At 42.5% G+C, this 10,129-nt stretch overlaps 1 pseudogene; it reads right to left on the reverse strand.

Moving 5' to 3' along the window:
• Positions 1–208: 208 nt before the first annotated feature.
• On the reverse strand, positions 209–2,523 carry LOC147640522 (AT-hook motif nuclear-localized protein 16 pseudogene; annotated as a pseudogene).
• Positions 2,524–10,129: the final 7,606 nt, after the last annotated feature.

The following is a 10,129-nucleotide window of genomic DNA, read 5'->3' on the forward strand; positions in this document are numbered from 1 at the left end:
AGAAAATATTTTTATTAAGGTCTAAATCATAAGTGCTGAGGATAGAAAGGAGACGTATATAATGTGCTGAAGATAGGAAGGAGAAATCTTTTTGTTGGAGCTTCAGCATTGTTTGTAAGCAAAAGATTATCCAGATTTGTGTCACATGTTGTCAAGCTTTCATTACTTTTGTGTCAAGAGAAATTGCCATAAAATTTCTATTTTTGCTGGCAGGTATGGAAACTCTATAAGCTCTTATATGAAAGAAGTGTTGGAAGCTTTGTGTAGCTTTTTACTTCTGTATCCAGCTGAGAAATTGCCATAAAAATTCCACTTCTGTTCGCAAGAATGGAAACTCAGCAGACTCTATGACAGAAGCGTTAGCAGTTCTGTATAGGTTTTTGTGAAGGTAGAAGTGCCTTCTTGAGTCACGACGTACTGACTGCGTTCTAGTAGCTGCTGCGCATGATGTCGATCAACTACCACCATTCCAAGCGGCATTGATCATGTGACGTGGTGTTTGCAGCGCTTTTCTTTGCAGGTAACCAGATCATGAACGCTGATATTCAATTGCCATGTTAATATGATATTCAATTGCCATGCCATATTAACAGAGGTTCCACAAGTGTACTAGATTGATATGCCTGGTTTTCCTTTTAACACGCAAAGACTACTCTACGCCAAAATGATCACAGTAATTCACAATTCAAAATGAAAAATAGATAATAGAGCACAAGACGATGCGTTGCAAAAGTAAGGCAATCGATCAAAAAAGAGAGAAAGAAACAATGTTCTCAATGGAGCCAGCTGCCGCCCGATACTCGGGAATGTCAAAAAAAGCCCCTAATCTGCGCATGCAGCGCCATAATTAGGCAAAGGACACTACACCTCAAGAGATTATTCCTACACTGAAGAATTGTGACGTGGTGACCTCTTCAAACTCATGATATAATTATATGAGTCCAATATTCTTGCATGTGCAGTAAAATAATGAAGGGGGTCGAGGAGGGGGGCACTTGCATGCATGGGCACTTGAATCAGTAATTGGGAGGCCGAGCAGCAGCTGCAGCCGCTCCGGCGGCCGCCCAGGCGTACACTTCTGGCACCTGGTGATTGGATAGAAGGTTAGGGGGCACGTTGTAAAGGGCCATGTTGTTGCTGTTGGAGTCGTTCATATTGTTTTGGCCGGGCTGGGATGCGATGGCCGAGGACTGAGAAGCCCCAACAGCTGCAGGGTTAAGCGGCAGGGGCTGATCGTCGTCGTCCAACGGAAGGCGGTCGTAGGAAGCATTAAGAAAAGAGGCCGCCATGATGATCACAGGACCGGACGCCAGCAGGGCGCCCACCACGCTACCGCCCACCACCTGGCCCTGCCCGCCCGCCAAGTAGATGGTCAGGTTCGTGGCCCCGGGCGGTGCCGGCGGTGGCAGGAAGGAACCCGACAGGGAAAGGATCTCGAAGCGGCCGTGCAGCGTGACCGTGGCTCCTGATGCCGCGGGCTGCCGCAGCGTCACGTTAGTGACCGTTCCGCTGCCGCTCAGGATGCACACGCCGCGTTGCCTCCGCCGTGCGAACGTCGCCACGCTTTCGCTCACATCGCACCCATTAGCGATCTCCAGCACGTGCGAGCGCAGCGCGTTGGGGCTGTCGCGCGTGATGATGATGGGCGGCTTGGGTTTGTTTTTGGACCCGGGGGGCCGCCCACGGGGCCTCCTGGCCGCCTCTCCCGTTAGAGCTAATTCTCCCGTGTTCACTACTGCCGTGATGGCCAAAGCGTTGTTGTTGCCTGCTCCGCAGCTGTTGCCGCTGTTCTCTTCTTCTGAATGGTTGTTCATGTGCAAGTGATGCTGATCTCTAGTCTGGTGCTGCTGGCCGGCGCCACCCAGAGAGTTCTGCTGGGAATTAGGTAGTAGAGAGTGCCCTAACAGACCACTTGCCATTAATACATTCCCTGGAGCAAGTGGGTCAGGGAATCTGTCTTGGTTGTGTCTGTATGCTGCTGTACTGAAGAGAGCTCTACTCTGAATTTTATTAGAGCTAATTGTACATAATTCACCACGCTCAAGCTCTCTCTCTCTCTCTCTCTCACACACACACACACAAGCTGGGAAGTGAAACTAAAAAACAAAAAATGTGATAATGATCAGATCTATTGTATATGTTGATAATTAGCCTTTGCTGGGATCTCAAGGACACAATATGAGATACAAGCGCGAGAATTATAATGGGCTAAGCAATAGAGGAAAAGGCCAAGCTAAAAGAGTCTGGGAGGGCTAGAAGGTAACAAATAGAAGAATAGGCAGGTGTGCGTCAGGTAGATCAGGCGAAGGGGGGCAAAGCCCTGAAATTATAATAGAAAAGGATGGGGTGGGGTGGGGTGGGGTGGGGTGGGGGGTGGGGCTGAGATCTGGGTCTGTGTAGTTAAACAAACCACGACAACAAGAATATTGGGTTTTCCTTGGCAAAACAAGAAGAGACGAGGAAGTGCAGCAGGAGGAGGAGGAGGAGGAGCCGAAGAAGAAGAAGAGAGAGAGAAATTTTAAAAAAGAAGACGATGATGATGACGATGCAGGAAAAGGCCCTAACTACAAGGATTCTCACAAGAGTGGGCCTTAGTGGGGCGGCATTTAGGCTCCAGCTTTTAACCCCCCTTACTAAATCTACTATGCCCTGTTTGTAGATCTCTCTCTCATTACAGGCGAAGATCGAATGGAGTAACCTTGTTACATTAATCACGTGTGTTGGCCATGCATGTGAGATAATGCTCTAGCATAGGGTTACGTTTGTCTATAGAGTAGTTTATCATCTTGAGCAATGAGAGTTGAGACCATCTCTCATAACTTGATACTCAATTATATATATTGTAGTTGCCCTGAGATACTTTGTGTGTGTTTTTGCGATTTCGCTAGTAGGCAATAAGCAACATGTACTTGGGGAAAAAAATATTCAACCCCATAATTAAATTTAGCTTAGCGAGCTACTTAACACAAGCTGCAGCTCGAGCAGCCCCTCCCGCAACAGCTGGTAGTAGTTATATTTATTATACCCAAATACACTTTGAAGGGTGAAATGGACGAATCATATTATCATAATGCTAGTGCTGTTTAAAAAAGAAAAAGAAAAAGGGGATAAACTAAAGCTGGTGCAGGTTTCTTGAGTCTCTCAAGTCAAAGAGCCGTTGGAATATATTAAGATACTGAACCAGCCGGGGCCTTATTGTTGACCTGCACGTTCATGACGAAAAGGTGCGCCACCCCACCCCCCCCACGGGCCACCGCCCCCGGCCCCCGCCTCCTTCAAAGTTCAGATCTGTCTGTCCTCAACGGGGATCACAACATCTTCAATGCGCTTACATGTGCACCATTCCATATATTATAATGTAGTTAGTGTAAGTGTATATAATATTTATTTGATTTGTGATACCTACAAATGAAAGCAACCAAGGGTAAGACAATTGCCAAAGATAGGATGCAGAAAGCGCATGAAGGTAGCAGCATGTTGTCCGAACGTCAGTATATAAAAAAAGTAGAGTTCCTTATTATAATTATTATTTATAATAACCTTCTCTATCTATAATATATATACGTTATAGGTGCCGTCCTCCATGGCTTCGAAAGCTGCGCTTATCTGCTGAAGGCAGGTGGGTGCGGTTCTTCCCTTCCGAATTCCCCAAGCAAAAAGAAAGGACAAACAACTTGCCAATTTGAATTAAAACTTAAAAGATTGATTAATCTTCCACACATGCATAACATACTAAGTTTTATTACTCGGTTTTAGTAACACTTTGAAATACTTTCACATGCATAAAATAATCTTTAAGGTTTTGGTAATAATACCTTGAAACTTTAATCTTGAGAGTGTACCTAGCAGGCAGGTTCTCAGACTGAATCGTGATACTCCTTCGTTAACCTTGCCCAGGAGATGGGGAATTGTGCCGTGAGAACGCGCGAGTCTCCTGGCCAGCCATCACAAGTTACTAATGTTTGTCAAGGAATTAATGAATAATTTCTTATCCTGGCAATGGGATGAACCCTGCTTCCAGATCCAACCAGCGCCAACGTCACGATCTGTTTGAGCGTCAAATTAAACTATAGTATTCATACAAACCCAGTTATTAATCTGATTAAAAATACGGTAAGATTTACGAATGAGGGCCAGGAGCACGCACACGGAAGTGCAATCAATCCTTACAGTTATGCACCACTGCAATCACTCACTAATTGGTTCCCAATATACACAGTGCACACTTGCGAAAATCGGTATTCTTAGAATTAAGTAAACTCCAAAACAAAGAATTTAGAGCCCTATCGATCGCATTCTCTAAAACAGATTTTCAATTCGATGCAGAGTAAGGCAGAATTCCACGTCGTGAAAAATTTGGCGTGCTATTTATAACGTATCTATAGTGTGCAACAAATTAGGAATAACGATCTCAGCGGCAGGAGTTCTTCATTTTATCAAAAGTAGTAAACCTACCATAAACCTAAAGGACTAAGAAGGTATTGGAGCTATACGAATAGTAGTACTTGTCCTAGGCTTCTATTTTTCCACCAACATATATCTATATATATATATATATATATATATATATATATATATCATATCGCCTATTCGATATCCCAATCAATCCGACTTTTCAAGATCTTCTATACCATTTGAAAGCTAATCCAGAATTCGATAATTAAACTTCCAAAGCCCCGGGGAAAATGAGTCGTACCCCACAAAAACAATTTGCAAATTTAAGTGGCACTTTCAAGGACTACGTTAAAAACGGCATTAAATCTAAAGCTCTCACTCGATCATTACGCTGCGTTAAAATGATATCATTTGATCGGAAGATCGTTCATCGTTGCCAATTAAATCAATGTAGCTTAAATATAAGAATATTGGTGCTCATTTTCAGGACGGGTTCCTAAGTAACATACAATTTCTTTTCATTTGACATAAAATCTTACAATTGTACCTTTTAAGTGACATTGGATACATGAGAATGAAACACATTCTTTCTTTAGTGGAAAAACATTGTGTATCAAGACACATTTATTTAAAGAGAGAACACTTACAAGGACATCTATAGTCCTAATAACATATAGTGATAGAAAGAAGTATAACCACATCATGACTAAAGACTTACAGTGGGGAAACATAGAAGCCATGCCTTGGATGATTGGTCCATCAGGAATGGATGCTGTTATACCACCCGTTTTGCTTGCTAGGAGTGAGCCTCATGGGCATCAAGATACCCCTACCTTTATTCAACTGCATCCTACTCTCATTGTTGGTGAGCTAGGCTGCCCAACCCACCTCCTACCATCGCCAGTGCACTAGGTAAACTAACTAGTTGGTGAACTAGGAACTCGAACTAGGGAGATTTAAAAATTAAAAGCTTTTGCAATATAGAGTGCGCCATGCTTAAAAACCACCTTCTACAACTGGGTTAGAACTTAGGGCACCTCAATAATGCAAAACAATCTAGATCTTACAATCGTTATGGCAAAAAATCACTCTTGCATAGTAGAACGAGAAGTGTCCACTTCACTCTCTTCTTGCTATGAAAGACCTTTCTAGCGCAGGCTTGTAACTACTAGAAAGAACCCTCGCCCCACCCCATGGTGGGTTACCCCCAACAAAGGTGGTTTCCCTTATCTCTAAGTATTTTTAGAGTCGGTTGCCTCGACTGGGGATTACCTGGTTGCCCCAAACTGATCATTAATCAGATCACATCGGAATGGTTACCCCCCTAGTTTACAGCATCAACATCATTCACACTTTGAGACCATGTTTATCACCATCAAAATAATAAATTCCATATAAGAGAGTCACCTTTCTATAAGAAGAATAGTCACTTCTCTATAATAAGCACTAAACAATCCTAGTTTTAATCAATAGAACAATTAAGATCTTGTCCTAGTACTCTAGCGAACAACAAAATTTCCAAGCCAAATCCAAGGCCTTGGAAAATCACATAGGCTTAGGTATAAAGTAACCCCTAGAAGTAATCAAGTTCTATCTTGTGATGGGCAGGCCAACCATGGGCAACTTGGTCATAACCCAAGACGATTAACCAGGGTGAAACTCTCATTTTGTATCATATTATCAATGAACACAAGTCCTCACCAAGGAAAAAAATCACTCAGCTTACTTTTCAAAAACAAAATCAGTTTAAAATATGATGCGAAGCAGTGAACTAAAAAGATTTTGAGCTAAGATTGACTTACTTGTAGTTCAGAGTAGAAATGAAGATGGCTACCTTGAATGCAAGTAGTAGCCACCGATAATCTACATTAATATTATATGTTACCTGGGCATAGTCTATCTTTTATCTCATCTTTTCCACATCACGCCATCTCGTATCTTATCCTTTACAAACCCATCTTGCATCGTTGAGAACCAACTAGTCGCGTCCCTATGCATGGTCGACTGCCTTGCACCGTCTACCTTGAGATTGGCACGTAAATTCGTCTTCTTCGATTGCCTAGTCTTTCTACATTTCTTGGAGATGGGTGGTGGGCATGAGGTTAGGAAGTGGTAGTTGCAATAAGATGAGAGTTGGCAGTTGAATTGAAGGTAAAGCTCGAGAGATAAATTGTCGCCTGCGAGAGGCGTGTGATCCAATATAGCAGGCTAGGAGGTGGTGAGGTGGCCTCATTGGATAAGGCATGGGAGCATGTGGATGGAGAGGAATTTGACTAGTGGAAGCCATGAGTTTCATGAACAATAAGATGTCTAAGGTGATTGAGGTGAGAAGATGGTTCACCTCTGAGGTGACATCATGGCATGAAATGGACAGTAGAAGGGATGGGCGAAGATGTGTGATGGAGATGGAATCACCTGAACCAATGTCAAGAGGTTGTCACGTGTGAGATTGCCAAGAAACAAGAGGTAGTGGTCAGGATGATGGAGAGAGGGTAACATTGTGAAGGGGGAGATAGTCAATAGGAGTCATGAGACAAAATGGGTTGTGCGTGAAGGCATGGAGAAGGAACCGAGAGGTGGTTGGCGTGTGTGTGTCGCCTAATGACCTAGATGACAAAAAATTAGGGGGGTTTGGCACTATGCTGATCGCCTCCTCCATTGTTTATTATTATTAAAAAATATATATATATATGTTTAAGAAGAGGTTTACGGGAGAAAAAATACGGTTTTTACATCCTTCCCCCTTTAAAAAATCGAGATGTCCTCATCTTTACAATCGGTAGAAAAAGTAGAGAAAATCTTCATACGACTTAATTCATCTTGCCAGGTAGCATCTATTTGCTGCCCAGGAAGTCTTTTCATTGAACTAGATGTTCCGTATTGATTCTATTTCTGAGAGTCCTTTCTCTAGAACTAAGGATTTATTCTGGTTGAATTTCCAAAGTTCTTTGGGATGGCATAACAATTTGCTCATCATGTAGTATCGATATGATCAGGACTAGCTCTATAGACCTTTGTAAACTTGGTCATTATTTTCCTGCTTAAGACATAGGGTCTATTAGAATGAAAATTGAACTTCTTATACTTTCCCAAGGATATGGAATTTCTTTTTAGACGTGCCCTTACAAGGACCATGTTTGCTCACTTCTTTTAGTGTCAGCATAATATTTTTATCTATCCTGAGTAGCCTTGATAGCTTTCATTTGTTGTATTGTCTAACATTTTCTTAGATGCTTTTGCTCTGATAATTATTTAGACTAATCGAGTGTCTTACACAATTTTTACCATAGAGGCTTTGAAGGAGGGAGATATATCTATATTTTTGTGTTGAGAGGAATTACAGGCAAGTTCTACCAATGGTAGGTATTGTAATCATAGCTTTGGCTCACACAACAACACTAAGAATTAAGGGACTTAAGGTTGTCTTTAATGAATTTGGTTTTCCCTTTTTAATTTGACTGCTAGATTCTGGATAAAAGGTTGTACTAGAGTTTAGCTAAGGGTCATCTTCCATTAAGAAGTAAACTACCAATCTTTTTTTTGGCAACTTTTGGAATGAATATATTTCTTTGACATTCTAAGGTTGTAGTCAATCTACTTGATCTTAAACTTTTGTTGGATCCCTTCTTTAAAGACAATAAAGACAATGGATCCCATGTATTCAATTTGGTTTGTAAAGAATGTACACTTATTATTTTTAGTGCTCTCTTAGGATTGCTAGAACTTCTCTAACTTGGGCTTTGTACTCTTTTCAATCCTTGGAGTAGATCAGAAGACATGATTGTCTAGCTTCTTCCTGAATATATCTTATATGAGCCTATTGAAAGTTGAAAGCTCTTGAGGTTACTTCCTCTCAAGTAAGACTTTTCTAGTCTCACAATTGAGGGTGGCATTATTTGCTTCTAACCAATCTGTGCCAAGATTATTGTTTATACCCCTAATGGCATCACATAGAAAGTAGTCTTGGGTTGTTTTTTTTTTAAAATTACCTCTAAGGTCTCATCCACTACGAGGACTCCAAAAATATAAAGTATTTCAAAATTCTATTTTTTCTCTAAAACTCAAAGCATGTATATTTCAGCATCTAGGATCCTAATCCTAATTGCTTTAACGAGTACCAAGGATAGGGAGGCATCCCACTCGGTAAGATCGATCCCAACCCATTGTGAGAGCTATCTCATCGGTGCCTCCTCTAGATGATCCGATTTATAAGGGTTGACGGTCCTACACTTAATATATCAAGGATCTCATTTTGGTTTCTAGTCTCTTGTAATGGAACAACCAACTCATCAGGTCCACTCAATCACTCGGTTCCTAGTGACTAGAACCGTTCATCTATGAGGTTTTTCCTAAGTTACTAATAAGTACATTGTTTTCACTAATGCAAATCACAACACGAGTCATTTATTTATTCTTGTGCACAAGTTTCTTCATCCCTTAATGAATACATTCTTTTCCAATCAAGTCATTCCACACATAGAAAGACTTCATCATCATAAGAACAACCATAATTTTAAACCCTCGGTGTCTTGAGTTTCATCCATCTCCAATCCCTCGCCTCACCGAGTCACAAAATAATCTAGAGCTTACAACTGTGACAAAAAATCCTCGCATAGTAGAATGAGAAGTGTCCCCTTCACTCTCTTCTTGTTAATATTGGAGCGAGATGTAGCAGCAGCTAGGTAGCTCTCGTGTAGGCTTTATGTAGACCGGCTTGCTATAGGTAGGCTTGCTTTGTAGGCACCCTTGCACTCGTGCACCTTTGTGTAGGTGGAAAGGGAAGACATGTTGCTTTGTAGGCACCCTTGCTTTGTAGGCGGGCTGCTTTTGTAGGCACCCTTGCACTCTTGTAGCCTTGCACCCTTTGTAGACTTATGAGAGCTTACATCGACGTGGCCCTGCAAGATGAGAGCGATGGATGCAGCGTGGCCGTATCTGCTACTACCAGGAGGACAGTGACGGCGGCGGTGTGCCTAGAGGAGAGCCACGTGCCCGGCATGCTAGAGCCTTGCTTTCCTTTTCATCAATCAACAAGTTAGGGTTTTTGTAGTAGCAAGCTTTATCTCTTGGCCACTTTAGCGGGGAAGGTTGGGGAAGAGGACGTGGCGATCGGTATGGAGTCTCGCCAGCAGACAACCAACATGCACTGCTTATGTCAATCTTAGCTCCGCGTTCTCTGTCTGTCTGCTCTAACCCCTCATGATCACTCACCGAGGTAGTCGGTAGCAGTTGGCAGCATCTATTGTGTGTGGGGAGGGGGAGGTAGTCCACCCTTACGCTTCTCTCTTGCTTGCCTTTGGGCTAGGCCACCATGTGCCTTGTGTCTTAACTCTTGTGCCTTGCCAGGAGCCATGGTTTCTTCATCGATTGTAATGCTGGAGGCTCCTGCTATGGGAGAAAGCAGAGAGAAAAGCAATAAGCACAACCAAGGCAAGAAGTGCACGGCAAGAGTTGTGGAGGGGGAGGCAGTCGGTAGCAACACCCTTGTGCTTGGTGGTGTCGGCAGTGCCGCTTGTGGAGGGGGAGGTAGTCGATATAGCAACCCTTGTAGAGCAATGGCAGCGAAACAGTGGCAACAACCCCTCATCAATGGAACCTCCACCAATTCGATTAGGAAATTTAAAGACCCTAAGGATCATTTTATTTTTACCAAAGAGAAGGGAGACCTTTATACGATGCTCTATATCGTAGTTAATTGGATCCTTTACAATTGTTTGAACAAATTAGCGATTAA

Source organism: Cibotium barometz, chromosome 3 (assembly GCF_041138505.1).
Source record: "Cibotium barometz isolate CiBa-2024 chromosome 3, ASM4113850v1, whole genome shotgun sequence".
Classification (NCBI taxonomy): domain Eukaryota; kingdom Viridiplantae; phylum Streptophyta; class Polypodiopsida; order Cyatheales; family Cibotiaceae; genus Cibotium; species Cibotium barometz.